The sequence below is a fragment of the Oncorhynchus masou genome, chromosome 28, assembly GCF_036934945.1.
Source record: "Oncorhynchus masou masou isolate Uvic2021 chromosome 28, UVic_Omas_1.1, whole genome shotgun sequence".
Taxonomy (NCBI): Eukaryota; Metazoa; Chordata; class Actinopteri; order Salmoniformes; family Salmonidae; genus Oncorhynchus; species Oncorhynchus masou.
This window is the reverse complement of record NC_088239.1, coordinates 15,927,276-15,947,422: the sequence shown is the minus strand read 5'-3', so window position 1 is coordinate 15,947,422 and position 20,147 is coordinate 15,927,276. Positions and strand designations below refer to the sequence as shown.

At 44.4% G+C, this 20,147-nt stretch overlaps 1 pseudogene; it reads left to right on the top strand.

The window, feature by feature from the left end:
• The first annotated feature begins 1,422 nt into the window (after positions 1–1,422).
• LOC135518533 (alanine aminotransferase 2-like) lies at positions 1,423–19,312 on the top strand (annotated as a pseudogene).
• Positions 19,313–20,147: the final 835 nt, after the last annotated feature.

Here is a 20,147-nt window from a genome sequence, read left to right as displayed (position 1 = left end):
ATCCAGAGCCACTGACTGCTGCCTTCTGCCGCCTCTGATACAACTTTGATTGCCGAACGCTGGCTCTGGCCCTTAATTCCCAGGTCTCTAAGCAGTCTGGTTGTAGATGTTGCCACAAAACCTCTGCAGGCCTATTTAAGTAAGGCTGTAAGTAAGTAGGCTGGCCTATTTAAGTAAGTAACTACACTCTTAGAAAAAAGGGTGCCAACGGTTTCTTCGGCTGTCCTCATAGGAGAACCCTTTGGGTTCCATGTAGAGCACAGCCCATATTTTTAAAATATATTTTGTAATATATTTTTTTGTGCACGGCCCATATGTTATAGCTGTCTCGTGCCCGCCTGCATATTCGATGACGAGGTTGGCAACCATTGGTTGATGCATCCAATTTAGCCACCGAGAAAAATTATAACGCCGATAATAATTGTCAACATTCATTCATCTCTTAGTGCCATTGAGAATACACTGAGCCCATCAGTTACTGTCATGCTTGCACCATTACTACAGAGAAAACGGATTGTTTCTAGCCCAAACCGTTCAAAATCTATGATACATATTACAGATGCAAAGTTTTTTTTCTTCTCATTTCACATAGGCAGGACAGCATTTTACATTCACGAACTATGTCACACAGGCCGTTCTAAAACTACTCACAAGCCGCTAACCTTAAATAACCTAGTTCAGTCGTGTTACAGCATTAGCTAGCTATCTAACAATCTGAAAGTTATCATATTTGTGCGAACTTTACCAGTAGTAGGCCAACATTTGGTGTCACCGAAAGAAATGAAAAGTGAGAGCTTAAGCAGGTGATGTGCTTTTAAAGTTGCGAGGATCACTTTTTTTAAATCACTTTTTCTGGTGCTACTAAACCTGCATAAATGTTTTTGTGCTCCTAAATTGAGTAAAGAGAACATGATGTACAAAAAAATGACATTGACTGGCCTGGGGGGTTTAGATACCAGAAGTCTAAAGGAGACGTGACAACCTTATAAAACCGACTGTTATTTGTAAGATGTTGTCACTTTAGTCGAATAGAGAAAGAGCTGGAACTGACAGGCACTATCTAGTGACCGCTTAAAGGCGCGTTTTGGGTGGTTCTGGTAAGCTCTGATAACAAAACAGTTTTATATCCAGCTTAGGTCATTGAACGAAAGAATGCAAGACAATTAGGGAAACAATTATTTCATGCTGAATGGTTGGTGGGCTTTTTGCCTTCGCATTGTGCACGTGTCTTCTGCTGCACCAGTAGGCCTAATGTTGTCTTTGGCTAGTACCTACCCGTACTGTAAATCCTGGTGTGGTGCTGCTGTGCATTGGTTGTTTCACACTTCAAATTTCCCAACCACTATTCCTTGTTTCTCTAAATTCCACAGACCATTTCGTGGACTATCAGCGGAACATTTTTGTGAGCTCCAGAAACCGAACATGACTGAAAATGGACTTGGGCACCGGGAGAGGGGGCTTAACGTGGACACCATGAACCCGAATGTAAAGCGGATTGAGTATGCTGTCAGTGGTGCAATTGTGCAACGTGCAGTGCAGATTGAAAAAGAGGTACATTTTCATGTCTACTATTGGATAGAGGTTTGCAATAATCGGTCCTGCTGCTTTCACAAACAAAGCTTTTGAGCAAGGGGTTGACTTTTTCCTTGAGAGAATACAGCTCAGGTGACATGGAGCAAATTACTAGATGTATTCGGGCAATGGGAAGTTGCCCATTAAACTAATATAGCAGGTGTAAAAACATACCAATTAGCCATAAGAAGGTTTAGCAAAGTGCCTCACTTCATCCTGGTCTCAGAGCATTTCGTATTCTGTACTTACACTGAAACACTCACTTAGGGTAACGTTTTTTATGGTATGTATTCTTTTGTGGATGTTCATTAATTTCGTATGATATTGTACAAATTGCAATTAGTAACATGTTAAAATTGCAACTCATACATATGTTACGAATTGTACTATATAGGGAAAGGGGGATACCTAGTCAGTTGTACAACTGAATGCCTTCAACTGAAATGTCTTCCGTATTTAACCCAACCCATCTGAATCAGAGGTGAGGGTGTAACTGATGTGAAACGGATAGCTCGTTAGCGGTGGTGCGCTCTAAATAGCGTTTCAATCGGTGACGTCACTTGCTCTGAGACCTTGAAGTAGTGGTTCCCCTTGCTCTGCAAGGGCCAGGGCTTTTGTGGAGCGATGGGCTACTGTTGATGATGTGTGCAGAGGGTCCCTGGTTCGAGCCCGGGTATGGGGACGGACTAAAGTTATGCTGTTACACGGGGGGCTGACTTAATTGACATCAACGTCTTCAGCGCCCAGGGAACAGTGCTTTGCTCAAGGGCAGAATGACAGACTTTTACCTTATCAGCTTGGGGATTCGATCCAGCAACCTTTCGGTTACTGGCCCAACGCTCTAACCACTAGTCTGGTAGCTAGGTTACAGTGGCTAGGTGGCTAACGGAAACTAACGTTAGCTAGCCAGAATTAACATATCATACGTTTTGCAAATTCATAACATACTGACTGTTTTGTAATAGGTGTGTGTGTCACAAATGGAATGTCTCTGATTTACGTAAAGAATAATACAACATGCTTTGAGCCCAGGTTGAACTAAGATGTTTATCTATTTGAATTTGAATTAGGCTACTTGTCAATTAGGCTATTCTAATTTTTTACTTTAGATGGCCAGTATTTAATAGAGGACAATTCTAGCCAATTTTGAGCGCTTGAGACTGTTTTAGAACCAGAGAATGCAGCAGTGGTTTTATCTACTGCACACCTGTGTCAATTGCGTGTCGGCCATTTGCAGTTATCGCCTACACGAGTCCCGGTGGAAAGTTATTTTTGGACATGACAATAATACATGCTAATGGTTAACTCATGTTCCAAGGCTAACCCAGCTAATTAGCTACTAGCTATTTAGTCATTGTTAGCCACTGCTAGTGGTCTTTACCATTTAGCTCGGACTTAAGGCACTTTAGCTCGGACTTGAGGCACTTTAGCTGACTCAACCTACTCAAGTGACGCACCCCTCCTAGGGACGGTATGAAAGAGCCCTAGTAAGCCAGTGACTCAGCCCCTGTAATAGGGTTAGAGGCAGAGACAGCAAGGGCGGTTCGTTGCTCCAGAGCCTTTCCGTTCACCTTCACACTCCTGGGCCAGACGACACTCAATCATATGACCCACTGAAGAGATGAGTCTTCAGTAAAGACTTAAAGGTTGAGACCGAGTTTGTGTCTCTCACATGGGTAGGCAGACCATTCCATAAAAATGAAGCTCTATAGGAGAAAGCCCTGCCTCCAGCTGTTTGCTTAGAAATTCTAGGGACAAGGAGGCCTGCGTCTTGTGACCGTTGCGTACGTGTAGGTATGTACGGTAGGAGCAAGCCCACGTAATGCTTTGTGGGTTAGCAGTAAAACCTTGAAATCAGCCCTTGCCTTGACAGGAAGCCAGTGTAGGGAGGCTAGCACTGGAGTAATATGATCACATTTTTTGGGTTCTAGGCAGTGCTAAATACGTCTGCTAGAATCCTAACTGAAGTTTATTTAGTGCTTTATCCGGGTTGCCGGAAAGTAGAGCATTGCAGTCGTCTAACCTAGAAGTGACAAAAGCATGGATGATTTTTCTACATCATTTTTGGACAGAAAGTTTCTGATTTTTGCAATGTTACGTAGATGGAAAAAGGCTGTCCTTGAAACAGTCTTGATATGTTCTTCAAAAGAGAGATCAGGGTCCAGAGTAACGCAGAGGTCCTTCACAGTTTTATTTGAGACGACGATATCAGCCCTAAGCTTATCAGACTGCTTTTCTACCCCCCCACTACATCACCAGATTCCTGCCGCAAGCTCTGGACCATCATACTTCCGGCGCCGACAGAGATGGCCGCCTCGCTTCGCGTTCCTAGGAAACTATGCAGTTTTTTGTTTTTTTTACGTGTTATTTCTTACATTAGTACCCCAGGTCATCTTAGGTTTCATTACATACAGTCGAGAAGAACTACTGAATATAAGATCAGCGTCAACTCACCATCAGTACGACCAAGAATGACTTTCGCGAAGCAGATCCTGTGTTCTGCCTTTCTACCAGGACAACGGAATGGATCCCAGCCGGCGACCGAAAAAAACAACTTCGTAAAAGAGGGAAACGAGGCGGTCTTCTGGTCAGACAACGGAAACGGGCACATCGTGCCCCACTTCCTAGCATTCTTCTCGCCAATGTCCAGTCTCTTGACAACCAGGTTGATGAAATCCGAGCAAGGGTAGCATTCCAGAGGGACATCAGAAACTGTAACGCTCTTTGCTTCACAGAAACATGGCTCACTGGAGAGACGCTCTCGGATGCGGTGCAGCCAGCAGGTTTCTCCACACATCGCGCCGACAGAAACAAACACCTTTCTGGTAAGAAGAGTGGTGGGGGCGTATGCCTTATGGCTAACGTGACGTGGTGTGATCACAGAAACATACAGGAACTCAAATCCTTCTGTTCACCTGATTTAGAATTCCTCACAATCAAATGTAGACCGCATTATCTACCAAGAGAATTCTCTTCGATTATAATCACAGCCGTATATATTCCCCCCCAAGCAGACACATCGATGGCTCTGAACGAACTTTATTTGACTCTTTGCACACTGGAATCCACACATCCTGAGGCTGCATTCATTGTTGCTGGGGATTTTAACAAGGCTAATCTGAAAACAAGACTCCCTAAAATGTATCAGCATATCGATTGCGCCACCAGGGCTGGCAAAACCTTGGATCACTGTTATTCTAACTTCCGCGACGCATATAAGGCCCTGCCCCGCCCCCCTTTCGGAAAAGCTGACCACGACTCCATTTTGCTGATCCCTGCCTACAGACAAAAACTAAAACAAGAAGCTCCCACACTGAGGTCTGTCCAACGCTGGTCCGACCAAGCTGATTCCACACTCCAAGACTGCTTCCATCACGTGGACTGGAACATGTTTTGTATTGCGTCAGGCAAAAACATTGATGAATACGCTGATTCGGTGTGCGAGTTCATTAGAACGTGCGTTGAAGATGTCGTTCCCATAGCAACGATTAAAACATTCCCTAACCAGAAACCGTGGATTGATGGCAGCATTCGTGTGAAACTGAAAGCACAAACCACTGCTTTTAATCAGAGCAAGGTGACTGGTAACATGACCGAATATAAACAGTGCAGCTATTCCCTCCGAAAGGCTATCAAACAAGCTAAGCGTCAGTATAGAGACAAAGTAGAATCTTAATTCAACGGCTCAGACACAAGAGGTATGTGGCAGGGTCTACAGTCAATCACAGACTACAAGAAGAAATCCAGCCCAGTCATGGACCAGGATGTCTTGCTCCCAGGCAGACTAAATAACTTTTTTGCCCGCTTTGAGGACAATACACTGCCACTGACACGGCCTGCAACGGAAACATGTGGTCTCTCCTTCACTGCAGCCGAGGTGAGTAAAACATTTAAACGTGTTAACCCTCGCAAGGCTGCAGGCCCAGACGGCATCCCCAGCCGCGCCCTCAGAGCATGCGCAGACCAGCTGGCTGGTGTGTTTACGGACATATTCAATCAATCCCTATACCAGTCTGCTGTTCCCACATGCTTCAAGAGGGCCAACCATTGTTCCTGTTCCCAAGAAAGCTAAGGTAACTGAGCTAAACGACTACTGCTCCGTAGCACTCACTTCCGTCATCATGAAGTGCTTTGAGAGACTAGTCAAGGACCATATCACCTCCACCCTACCTGACACCCTAGACCTACTCCAATTTGCTTACCGCCCAAATAGGTCCACAGACGACGCAATCTCAATCACACTGCACACTGCCCTAACCCATCTGGACAAGAGGAATACCTATGTGAGAATGCTGTTCATCGACTACAGCTCGGCATTTAACATCATAGTACCCTCCAAGCTCGTCATCAAGCTCGAGACCCTGGGTCTCGACCCCGCCCTTTGCAACTGGGTACTGGACTTCTTGACGGGCCGCCCCCAGGTGGTGAGGGTAGGCGACAACATCTCCTCCCCGCTGATCCTCAACACTGGGGCCCCACAAGGGTGCGTTCTGAGCCCTCTCCTGTACTCCCTGTTCACCCACGACTGCGCGGCAACGCACGCCACCAACTCAATCATCAAGTTTGCGGACGACACAACAGTGGTAGGCTTGATTACCAACAACGACGAGACGGCCTACAGGGAGGAGGTGAGGGCCCTCGGAGTGTGGTGTCAGGACAATAACCTCACACTCAACGTCAACAAAACTAAGGAGATGATTGTGGACTTCAGGAAACAGCAGAGGGAACACCCCCCTATCCACATCGATGGAACAGTAGTGGAGAGGGTAGTAAGTTTTAAGTTCCTCGGCATACACATCACAGACAAACTAAATTGGTCCACTCACACAGACAGCATCGTGAAGAAGGCGCAGCAGTGCCTCTTCAACCTCAGGAGGCTGAAGAAATTTGGCTTGTCACCAAAAACACTCACAAACTTCTACAGATGCACAATCGAGAGCATCCTGGCGGGCTGTATCACCGCCTGGTACGGCAACTGCTCCGCCCACAACCGTAAGGCTCTCCAGAGGGTAGTGAGGTCTGCACAACGTATCACCGGGGGCAAACTACCTGCCCTCCAGGACACCTACACCACCCGATGTTACAGGAAGGCCATTAAGATCATTAAAGACAACACCCACCCGAGCCACTGCCTGTTCACCCCGCTATCATCCAGAAGGCGAGGTCAGTACAGGTGCATCAAAGCTGGGACCGAGAGACTGAAAAACAGCTTCTATCTCAAGGCCATCAGACTGTTAAACAGCCACCACTAACATTGAGTGGCTGCTGCCAACACACTGACTCAACTCCAGCCACTTCAATAATGGGAATTGATAGGAAAGGATGTAAAATATATCACTAGCCACTTTAAACAATGCTACCTAATATAATGTTTACATACCCTACATTATTCATCTCATATGTATACGTATATACTGTACTCTGTCATCTACTGCATCCTTATGTAATACATGTATCACTAGCCACTTTAACTATGCCACTTTGTTTACATACTCATCTCATATGTATATACTGTACTCGATATCATCTACTGTACCTTGCCTATGCTGCTCTGCACCATCACTCATTCATATCTTTATGTACATATTCTTTATCCCCTTACACTGTGTATAAGATATTAGTTTTGGAATTGTTAGTTAGATTACTTGTTGGTTATTACTGCATTGTCGGAACTGGAAGCACAAGCATTTCGCTACACTCGCATTAACATCTGCTAACCATGTGTATGTGACAAATAAAATTTGATTTGATTACACCGGATCTTCGCAGCTAGCTAGTTGCTACCGAGTGGCTATTGTGGCTAACGCCTTTGTCCAGAAGCATGCACCAGTTATCCTCAAGCTAGCCTTGAGCAAGGCCCATATCCCGGCTAGCAAACGAAGTACACCAACTACAATACCTCTCTTACCAATTGGCCTGGACCCTTTGTCGACACGGAGCCCCGCCGATCCATCACTACTGGTTTGCTGACATAATTCGGCCGATGTGCTCTCAACCGGACTCTGCGTCGTGGATATTGGTGATGATCCATCTGCTACCCCCGGCCCGCTAGCTTCCTGAATGCCAGGTCTCCCGCTCGCCTAGCGTAGTAATCGACTACCGAACTGCTCCCTGTTTCATCTATTACTGCTCATTGCTCAACTAGCCTACCTGGTTAAATAAAGGTAAAAGAAAAAAACTGAGTTAGCTAATTCAATACATATTCTGTAGTTAGGATGGTTATCTAGTTAGTCTGTTGTAGGATATATAGTTATTTTAACTGCTGCGCAATGTCTCTCGCTCCTCTGGCAATGGCCCACTGGCAAAAACGCAGGTGATGCGCACACCATTACTTTTACAGGATGTTTATTGCTGACCAGAAATGAGCTATAACTGGGCAAATAACTCGGTCTAGTCCTGCGTAAGTATCCTTCTCTTATATTATGTTTGGTTCCATATCATACTAATTTGAGTTGCACAGATTTACATTTACAATGCTATGTCTAGTCTATGAGACCAGGCTGCACACTTACACAACCCTGCATGCTAAATAAGTTGTGACACAGGCAATGTCAGACTCACAGTCAACCTATTTACTATAAGGTTTTAAAGCGTTGCGTGCACAGACACGGTCAAATAGTGTAGCGCTGCATAATGATGGTGAGCTCTGGGCGGCAGGTAGCCTAGCGGTTACATTTACATTTACATTTAAGTCATTTAGCAGACGCTCTTATCCAGAGCGACTTACACATTGGTGAATTCACCTTCTGACATCAGTGGAACAGCCACTTTACACTAGTGCATCTAAATCATTTAAGGGGGGGTGAGAAGGATTGCTTTATCCTATCCTAGGTATTCCTTGAAGAGGTGGGGTTTCAGGTGTCTCCGGAAGGTGGTGATTGACTCCGCTGTCCTGGCGTCGTGAGGGAGTTTGTTCCACCATTGGGGGGCCAGAGCAGCGAACAGTTTTGGCTGAGCGGGAACTGTACTTCCTCAGTGGTAGGGAGGCGAGCAGGCCAGAGGTGGATGAACGCAGTGCCCTTGTTTGGGTGTAGGGCCTGATCAGAGCCTGGAGGTACTGCGGTGCCGTTCCCCTCACAGCTCCGTAGGCAAGCACCATGGTCTTGTAGCGGATGCGAGCTTCAACTGGAAGCCAGTGGAGAGAGCGGAGGAGCGGGGTGACGTGAGAGAACTTGGGAAGGTTGAACACCAGACGGGCTGCGGCGTTCTGGATGAGTTGTAGGGGTTTAATGGCACAGGCAGGGAGCCCAGCCAACAGCGAGTTGCAGTAATCCAGACGGGAGATGACAAGTGCCTGGATTAGGACCTGCGCAGCTTCCTGTGTGAGGCAGGGGCGTACTCTGCGGATGTTGTAGAGCATGAACCTACAGGAACGGGCCACCGCCTTGATGTTAGTTGAGAACGACAGGGTGTTGTCCAGGATCACGCCAAGGTTCTTAGCGCTCTGGGAGGAGGAAACAATGGAGTTGTCAACCGTGATGGCGAGATCATGGAACGGGCAGTCCTTCCCCGGGAGGAAGAGCAGCTCCGTCTTGCCGAGGTTCAGCTTGAGGTGGTGATCCGCCATCCACACTGATATGTCTGCCAGACATGCAGAGATGCGATTCGCCACCTGGTCATCAGAAGGGGGAAAGGAGAAGATTAATTGTGTGTCGTCTGCATAGCAATGATAGGAGAGACCATGTGAGGTTATGACAGAGCCAAGTGACTTGGTGTATAGCGAGAATAGGAGAGGGCCTAGAACAGAGCCCTGGGGGACACCAGTGGTGAGAGCGCGTGGCGAGGAGACAGATTCTCGCCACGCCACCTGGTAGGAGCGACCTGTCAGGTAGGATGCAATCCAAGCGTGGGCTGCACCGGAGATGCCCAACTCGGAGAGGGTGGAGAGGAGGATCTGATGGTTCACAGTGTCGAAGGCAGCCGATAGGTCTAGAAGGATGAGAGCAGAGGAGAGAGAGTTAGCTTTAGCAGTGCGGAGCGCCTCCGTGATACAGAGAAGAGCAGTCTCAGTTGAATGACTAGTCTTGAAACCTGACTGATTTGGATCAAGAAGGTCATTCGGTTAAGAACGTTGGGCCAGTAACCAGAAGGTATTTCATTGCTGGTTTGAATCCCTGAGCTGAATAGGTGAAAAATCTGTCTGTGCTCTCCAGCAAGGCACTTAACCCTACAAGTCGCTCTGGGTAAGTGTGCCTGCGAAATGACTTAAATGTAAACATTTGAGATTGGTGACACTGATCTATGATAAGTGCTATGCTTTCCTTAGGAGAAAATACAAACACAGGCAAAGGATTAGTCTTTGTGAGGGGCTGTGATGTTCTCCTGGGCTGCACTGAATCTAATGCCCACTTGCTCTTTTGGAGACGCTGCGTTGTTCTCTCAAGGCAGTAGTCTCCTAAAGGATTTTTACAACTAGTGGCGTCACATACGAATACAATGCAATCAACTGAAAGGAGTGGAGATGTCACTCCCTCTTATGGCTTGAGGTCGGGATAAGAACCAAATGTTTCAGAGTTGACATTGGATTGGTTTAGAGTAGATATTGGGTATGTTCGACATCCCTGTCTTTGAATTGGCTCTCTCCCTTGGGCTGGTCTGAATCTGTGTAGAGCAGAGTCATATATATCCTTATTAAATTACTTGGACTGAACAAAAATATAAACTTAACATGTAAAGTGTTGGTCCCATGTTTCATGAGCTGAAAAAAGATAACCCAGAATTTTTCCATACGCACAAAAAGCTTTTGAAAGTTGTTTACACCTGTTAGTGAACATTTTTCCTTTGCCAAGATAATCCATCCACCTGACAGGTGTGGCATATGAAGAAGCTGATTAAACAGCATGATCATTACATTACCTTGTGCTGGGGACAATATAAAGCCATTCTAAAATTAGTTGTCACACAATGCCACATATCTCAAGTTTTGATGGAGCATTCAATTGACATGCTGACTGCAGGAATGCCCACCAGAGCTGTTGCCAGATAATTGAATGTTCATTTCTCTACCATAAGCCACCTCAAACAGTTTTAGAGAAATTGGCAGTTTGTTTAACTGGCCTCACAACTGCCGACCACGTGTAACCACGGCAGCCCAGGACCTCCATATCCGGCTTCTTCATTTGCAGGATCGGCTAAGACCAGCCACCCGGGCAGCTGATGAAACTGAGGGGTATTTCTCTGTAATAAAGCCCATTTGTGGGGAAAAACAAATTCTAATTGGCTGGGCCTGTCTCCCCAGTGGGTAGGCCCGGATCCCAAGTGGGTGGTCCTATGCCCTCCCAGGCCTACCCATGGCTGCGCCCCTGCCAAGTCCTGTGAAATCCATAGATAAGGGCCGAATTTCAATTGACTGATTTCCTTATTATGAACTAACTCAGTAAAATTGTTGCATGTTGTGCTTTTTAAAATATTTTCAGTTTATTGTCACTTCTAATTCTATGAGCAAAGTTCACTGGGCTTTGTGCCACGTCTTAACAGCTTAATACTGTCGAGCAGGTTCCCCTTGTGACATCACCCCAGCGTTTCTTTCTAAGGAGTGTCATAGGGTGATCAGGTTAGCCAGAAAGTACAGTAGGTCTCAAGTTAAACACAACTGCACCTGTTTTCTCTCCCTCCAGCCATAACGTATGTGTAATGAGCTTGATAAGCTACAGTTGGCTCATGCCATTGGTTAGTCAGCTGAGATACTTTGTCAGGGCACTGGCCAGTGCCAATTGTTGATAACTCAGCACAACAGATGGGACAAAGATCAGTATGGTTTGAAGTGGAATGGCACAATTAGACTTTCAATTGAAGGCAAGTATGTATTATGTCATTTTGTGTGGACTCTACTTTAGACTGGTCAGTCATTTACACCTAGGCTGCATCCAAAGTAGGCTGGTCTAGGCTGGTCTTTGGATGCAGCCTTGGTGTAAATGACTGACCAGTCTGAAGTATTGGCACCCTGAAGGCTCTTTTCATGATGGTGACTCAAACGAGTCTGGGCACCAGTCTTTAAAAAAAAAAAAAAAATAGGGAACGTTCCACTTCTGAGTGGAATGTGATGGCTTAACAGACGGCAATCAGGCTAGATTTAAACAGGCCCCTGTGTGAATAATAAGTGCTATTTGCTTACCCTTATACAACAATTACCATGTGTCCCAAATCACATTGGCTAGCTAAATGACACTGGCTGAAGCAGCGACCACAAATGTCATTGATTCTGATTTAATTATGGGAATAACAAGAGTGTTAGGACTCTACGACGGCAGTCAAACTAGGGGTCGCATCCACAAAGCTTTTGAAAGTGATTTCACGTGAGGCCCATTTCACATGATAGGCCTGTGCCTAAATAGTTATAACTAGGCAAATAAATAAGCACGTCTTTCTGTCGATTTGTTATTTCAAGTTATCCCTTTTGGAGGATAAATTCGTCATGCCTTGAAGTTGGGCAATTGAAGGCATCAAAGGCTTATGTTAACTTAGAACCCAATGTAATGAGACTTTTCAAATGTTGTATGCAACATTATCGGCAAGTGACTTGATGCCCACAGTCTCAAAGCAATTTAGTTGTGAAACGGGAGTGACGAGTGTGTTGACATAACGGTAATTGTCCATTGTGCTTTTAATAACATCAGAATTGATTAAAAAAATGCATTCCTACATATTGGCCAATAATTAAGAGTAGGCAAAGTGATTTTATGTCAGGCAAATTATCACGTTTTACCATCGCAACATTTGATTGTACGGTCACATTCACTCCCACTGGGCACACACCGGTTGAATTAAGGTTTCCACGTAATTTCAATAAAATTACTTGACGTCGTGACTCGGTTGTCTGAAGCGTGCTATAGTGTTCACCGCCGTTGTCCATGCCTCATCGCGATTAGTTGTTCCCCGTAATTTGCAACCATGCAATGAGCGTCATTTGTATTTCCTTTGCGATACCTGTTGTTTTACTTGCTGAGAAACATTTGAGTTGGTTTTACTCCTGGCTCATTTTTTTTCTGGGCAGTGTCTCTTTTTAACAGGATTCCTAGGATCTTTTCTGACATGCTTTGTGGATTCAGGTCCAGATCTGTATGGTAATTACACTGAACAAAAATATGTTGGTCCCAGGTTTCATGAGCTGAAATGTTCCATATGCACACAAAGCATACATTTAATTTACATCCCTGTTAGTGAGCATTTCTCCTTTGCCAAGATAATCCATCCACCTGACATATCAAGAAGCTGATTAAACAGCATGATCATTACACAGGTGTACCTTGTGCTCGGGACAAAAGGCCACTTTAAAATGTGTGGTTTTGTCAGAACACAATGCCACAGATGTTTTGAGGGAGCATGTAATTGACATGGTGACTGCAGGAATGTCCACCAGAGCTGTTGCCAGATATTTTAATGGTCATTTCCTTACCATAAGCCACCTCCGTCATTTTAGAGAATTTGTCAGAAAGTCCAACCGGCCTCAGAACCACAGACCACATGTAACCACGTCACCCATGGCTGCTCCCCTGCCCAGTCTTTTGAAATCCGTAGATTAGGGCCTAATGAATTTATTTTAAATCAACTGATGTCCTTATGAACTGTAACTCAGTAAAATCATTACATTTTATATTTTTGTTCATTTATAGAATGAGGGGAATCAGTTGGTTAAAATAATGGAGTTGACTCAAGTAAAACGATTCCATGCTGACTGTCAGCGTCGGCTTTCTATTCCGCAACAAAGCCTCCTTCACTTACGCCGCCAAACTTACCCTAGTAAAACTGACTATCGATCCTCGACTTCGGCAATGTTATCTACAAAATAGCTTCCAACACTCTACTCACCAAACTGGAGGCAGTTTATCACAGTGCCATCCGTTTTGTTACTAGAGCACCTTATACCACCCACCACTGCGACCTGTATGCTCTAGTCGGCTGGCCCTCGCTACATATTCGTCGCCAGACCCACTGGCTCCAGGTCATCTACAAGTCCATGCTAGGTAAAGCTCCGCCTTATCTCAGTTCACTGGTCACGATGGCAACACCCACCAGTAGCACGCGCTCCAGCAGGTGTATCTCACTGATCATCCCTAAAGCCAACACCTCATTTGGCCACCTTTCGTTCCAGTTCTCTGCTGCCTGTGACTGGAACGAATTGCAAAAATTGCTGAAGTTGGAGAAATTTTATCTCCCTCACCAACTTCAAACATCTGCTATCTGAGCAGCTAACCGATCGCTGCAGCTGTACATAGTCTATCGGTAAATAGCCCACCCATTTTTACCTACCTCATCCCCATACTGTTTTTATTTATTTACTTTTCTGCTCTTTTGCACACCTATATCTCTGCCTGTACATGACCATCTGATCATTTATCACTCCAGTGTTAATCTGCAAAATTGTAATTATTCGCCTACCTCCTCATGACTTTTGCACACAATGTATATAGACTCTTTTTTTATTTTTCTACTGTGTTATTGCCATGTTAATTGTTTACTCCATGTGTAACTCTCTTTTTAATATTCTGTAGTGTGTAGCCTAGATAACACCCCAGGGACTATGAATGTTAAACCCCACTAATTGAGTTGCTGCACAGTAGAAACATGGGTGCCTTATTCAGGGGCTTATCACATTATGCTGTTCAATGACTACTAGGCCTACCGCATCTACACAAAATAACATGTCAATGTCATGTTACACACTGGTTCCACAATCTGGTTCTTGTCCCTGTTTTCTTGGGAAATCAAGCTGTTGCATTGCAAATTTCCATCAGTATCACGAGTTTGAATGAAATTATGAGAACTGGAGGGAAATGGAGTGCCCTTGAGCAGGGGCAGAATGAGAAGGAGAGAAAAGAGCGGGAAAGAAAGGCATTGGCACAGCAACCTTATTGTTGACCCAGATCGTTCCCCTCCTCCCCAGTCCTCCACACAGTGTGAGTATCACAGGTTTTAAACCAAGTTTAGAGTTGTCATCTTAGTTGGCACAAGTTTTGCTGTTTGAGGTTGTTGTGCACTAAATCTGACTTTGTTGTACAGTGCATTTGGAAAGTATTCAGACCCCTTGACCTTTTTCCTCCCAAAATTACGTTACAGCCTTTAATCTATTTTAGAATAATTGTTCCCCCCTGATTGGAGTGCTGCAGAGATGGTTGTCCTTCTGGAAGGTTCTCCCATCTCAGCAGAGGAACTCTGGAGCTCTGCCAGAGTGACCATCGGGTTCTTGGTCACCTCCCAGAACAAGGCCCTTCTCCCCCGATTGCTCAGTATGGCCAGCTCTAGGAATAGTCTTGGTGGTTCCAAACTTCTTCCATTTAAGAATGATTGAGGCCACTGGGTTCTTGGACCTTCAATGTTGCAATTTCTTTTGGGGTATCCTTCCCCAGATCTGTGCCTCTACACAATCCTGTCTCTGAGCTCTACAGACAATTCCTTTGACCTCTTGGTTTTTGCACTGTCAACTGTGGGACCTTTATCGAGACAGGTGTCGTGTCTTTGGCTATGCCGGATTAAGTCATATGACATGCTATTCTATAAAATGATTTAATATTACCTGATTGAGCTAATCATGTAAATGTAATTAACTAGAGAGTCGGACACCACAAAATAATATTTATAGAGCTGTTATCTTCCGAAATAAACTCTTAACCTAGTAATATTTTACATCAATAGCAGTCAATATTAATGGTCATCTTAATTCAGTCTCAACCAAGATTTTACAACTTTCAGATATCTGCACGAACCCTGGCTAACAAGTTGAACCAGCAATACAAAATTGGGTTTAATTATTTATTTACTAAATACCTAAGTAATTACACAGAATTACACATACACATAATTAAATCATAACTTGATTACAAATTACCCTCATAAAGGAAAACGTCCCTAGCGGGCGGAACAGATATGACAGCTTATTACACAAAAGAAAATGGGCTGGGTTTGAGTGAAAGAGCGGGAAGACTGAGGGAAACAAAGGGCGACGCTGTGCTATCGTAAATACAGTATCTTATGCATTCTAAATGACCGGCCATTTGGAAAAGGAAAATGCAATAAATATTTACTCTGAGCTGCGCTTCGGTAGGTTGGTGGTAGATAGCAGGCCGTGCTGCCCAACCAAGTCCTTTGAAGAATGTATCTGCTGGTAAATTGAATACGTTGTTGTAACGTCGTTGTGTGGTAGACGGGATACTCTGTCTGTTCCTTCCTAACCCTCATTTGCAGCGGCTGTTGCTAACTCAACGGCTAGTAGGTATCACGTCTGTCGTGAATAAGAGTTCAAGTTCATACCATTCGCAACCAAAGCTCATGCTGATGTTGGCATCGTTCTGCAGTTATTATCTGAACCATTCTGACATCGGACCGTCAAGGGCTTATATAGGAAGGGAGAGGAGGGTGTGTTTGAAAAGTTTTATAGCCCATGTCCCTTCACAGGGGCGGGCCACTGGCGGGCCGCAGAGCCCTATCTTATGAAAACCCAAATCTCACATTTTAGAAGCTAAAATCACATTTCATCCCATCACAAATAATTTCATATTCATTTTAAATTGAACAACAATTCCATGTCAATCCGATAACTCTGTGTAGACTTTCCACTGTAGAGTTTGTCATCTTATCATTGATGAGAATGTCTCAGATGACAACCGAACTGACATCATATTCATTAAGTACCACCGCATATGTTCAATTGGTCAGATTACTAGAATATAGTTAATTTCCCCCCACATTCTGATGTTCCCAGAATCTCTATGTTAACCAAGGATTTTGCAAATCTAACATCAGTAGGGTAGAGAGAGGAAAAAGGGGGAAAGTGGTATTTATGACTGTCATAAACCTACCCCCCCTGGCCAACTTCATTACACAGGTGTCTGCCTTTCCAAATCAAGTCCAATCAATTTAATTTACCACAGGTGGACTCTAATCAAGTTGTAGAAACATCTCAAGGATCATCAATGGAAACAGGATGCACCTGAGATTGAGATCAATTTCAAGTCTCAAAGCAAAGGGTCTGAATACTTATGTGTTTCAGTTTTTTTTTTTTATATACTTTTGCAAAAAATTCTAAACCTGTTTATCCCTTTGTCATTGTTTTTTTGCATCTACCTACCCACAAACAAACAATGTAATATATTTTAGAGTAAGGCTGTAATGTGGAAAAAGTCAAGGGTTCTGAATACTTTCTGAATGCACTGTGGATAACCATATCTGTGTAATAACTGTACCTGTGTTTTATTTGCAGCGAGTTAAGAAGCCCTTCACTGAGGTCATTAAAGCCAACATAGGTGATGCACATGTCATGGGCCAGAAACCAATCACATTGTTCAGACAGGTCTGTTAATTGTTGTTCTAAACCTGTGGTACATTTTTATATCCAAGTGTCCCATTATTACAGATGACTATTTACAAAATATGACTTGATCTGCTTTGTTCCTGTCAGGCTATAGCGCTGTGCGTGTACCCGGATCTCCTAGAAGACGACAAGTTTCCAGAGGACGCTAAAAACTGAGCACGGCGCATCCTTCAGGCCTGTGGAGGGGGTAGTTTAGGTGAAACACCACTAGTTCTACTGTAGGCAGGCAGTGTGTACATTCTGAATGACAAACATTGGATAAATATCCACTGAACTTGTATTTTCACTCCAGGTGCATACAGTGCTAGTTCAGGCATTGAGGTCATACGACAAGATGTTGCTAAATACATTGAGAAGCGGGACAGTGGAATTCCCAGTAACCATGACGACATCTACCCCTCTACTGGGGCCAGTGATGCTATAGTGGTAAGAATGACGATGACAACCTTTATTTTAATTTCCGGTCAATGGCAATTCGATCTGTAGTACATGACTCTCCCCTTTCAGTCCTTTCTACCTCCCTCACATCTCCCCCCTCTGTCCTGTAGACCATGCTGAAGTTGTTGATGTCAGGCGAGGGGAAGACCCGTACAGGGGTGATGATCTCCATCCCTCAGTACCCCCTCTACTCTGCTGCTCTGGCTGAGCTGGCGGCTGTCCAGATCAGCTACTACCTGGACGAGGACAAGTGCTGGAGCCTGGACGTTGGTGAGCTGAGGAGGGCTGTGAAGGCAGCCAGGGAGCACTGTAACCCCCGCGCCCTATGCATTATCAACCCTGGAAACCCCACAGGTATGTGGAAAAGTTTCCGTTCCAAAACATTAGTGATCTGTGAGTCCTTTTTAATTTATACCCAATCTCTGTTCTGATTAGTGTACTCCCTTCACTGTGATAGGTCAAGTCCAGAATAGGCAGTGCATTGAAGATGTGATCCGATTCGCTGCTGAGGAGCACCTTTTCCTGATGGCTGATGAGGTAATTTAATAATAATACAATCTCTTGTTTCTGGTTTCTGGTTTGACCTTTCTCCCCCTTCTCTAAGGTGTTTCTTCTAGACTAGTTACTCAATATGTATGACTCCCTCCCTCTGTTCCTGATAGGTTTACCAGGATAATGTGTACATGGAGGGTTGCCAGTTCCACTCCTTTAAGAAGGTTCTATTTGAGATGGGATCTGAGTACTCCAGTGTTGTGGAGCTGGCCTCCTTCCATTCCACCTCCAAATGCTACATGGGAGAGTAAGTCTTTAGCTACACACCCATACATTCTCAGATGTTGACTGACTGCACTACTTGGCTCTTTCTAAAAATAAAAAAACGTACCTTTTGATACGTTGGCTGTGAATGAAGTGTTCTCCAATTTTCTGCAAGGGATAAGTTAATGTACCATGTTGATGTTTGTCACGGACTGTCCTGCAGGTGTGGTTTCAGGGGAGGATACATGGAGGTGATTAACATGGACCCTGAGGTGAAGTTGCAGCTGATTAAGCTGGTGTCTGTGCAGCTGTGCCCCTCCATCCCTGGGCAGGCCCTACTGAACCTGGTAGTCAACCCCCCCCCAGCCTGACGAACCTTCCTGACGAACCTTCCTGACGAACCGCCACCTTCATCAAGGTCAGCATACACATGATGTGGCTGTTCAGTTAGGATAAATGTTCCATGAAGGTTATTACAGTGTAACAAGTGCTGTTTATTTTATTTGTATGTAAAATAAAATATACCAACTTGTTGGTATTAACCTGACCTGTTTACAGGAGCGTACTGCCAACCTGCATATCCTGTCTGAGAAGGCCAAGATGACAGAGCATGTCCTCAACACAGTCCCAGGGATCCACTGTAACCCTATCCAGGGAGCCATGTACACCTTCCCCCGCCTCACACTGCCAGAAAAAGCCATCAAGGCGGCCAAGGTCTCTCTTCCTCGCTCTCTAACCCCCCTTTACTTGTATTTAAATGATCTGCCTGTTTCTGATGCTCTTCTCTGTTGTTTTGATTCTTCCAATGTTGTTCAACTCATATGCTCCCTGCACCCTTGGTGTGTGTAGGAACAGGAACAGGCTCCAGACATGTTCTACTGTATGAAACTGCTGGAGGAGATGGGCATCTGTCTGGTCCCAGGGAGTGGCTTTGGACAGAGGGATGGAACCTACCACTTCAGGTTAGACCTATTCACTGCTACTGTACAGTGTCAATGCCAGTGTTTAGTGATGGTTAAGGTACGATGATAACACCGTAAAATTCATTCTTTCTGTAGGATGACCATCTTGCCTGCAACTGAAAAACTGAAGCTCGTTTTAGAAAAGATCAGGGAGTTTCATAAGCGGTTCACAGAGGAGTTCTCATAACCCTAAACTCCTCACCCAGATGCAGTCTGTTTCAGAAACCCACCCATCTTCAGAAAATGGATTGAATAGCCAACAAAGGGTGCCAGTGAGTTACCAAGTGTCGTTGTGTGGCTGGAACTGGAACAGTCACCACAACACACCTTGTTGGAATATCTCCCCTCTAATGCTCGAGTTGACATTGCAAGGGAAGCACTGTTAAAAAAAACAGAACTATTTAACATGGTGCCTGCTATTCTGTTTTACATAACTGTTTTTAATTGTGTCAGATAGCATCTGCACAGTGGCTGGTGGCACCTTAATTGGAGAGAACAGGCTCATAGTAATGGCTGGAACAGAATGTATGGAACGGTATCAAACACATGGTTTCCATTATTATGAGCTGTTCTCCCCTCACCAGCCTCCTTTGCAATATGTGTGTATTTATGTGATGACTGAAAACATATCAGCTCATTATTATTTTTTTCAATTAAGAGTTTACTTGTCCTGCCAAGTATTTTACAGGTCATACAGCAACACTGGTCCAAACTAGTCCAAATATCAGTAAATGGTTGGTGGAGGTGTGCTTCTATTGCACAACAGGAGTGCAATGGATATTGCGTTGAAAAGGGTGCTGGGTTGAAAAGAGTACTGTGTCCAATGAACAGTCTGACTGTAGTTACAGTATATATATTTTTTAGTGACTGATGTTGATTGTATCTAGAATTGAATAAATAAAATAAATATATTTGTCTACTGTATTGGTAGTTGAAAGACAGATTGTCAACTGAGTTTACTTCTACAAAGAGAGACTATTTACTGCATTCTCTGACAATATTTATGTTAATGTCACTGACTATAGGAGTTGAAAAGACGGCACAAACAGATCTGGCTATACGAGATATATCATATTTTGTAAATGTGTCAAAAAAACACGAACGCATGATTG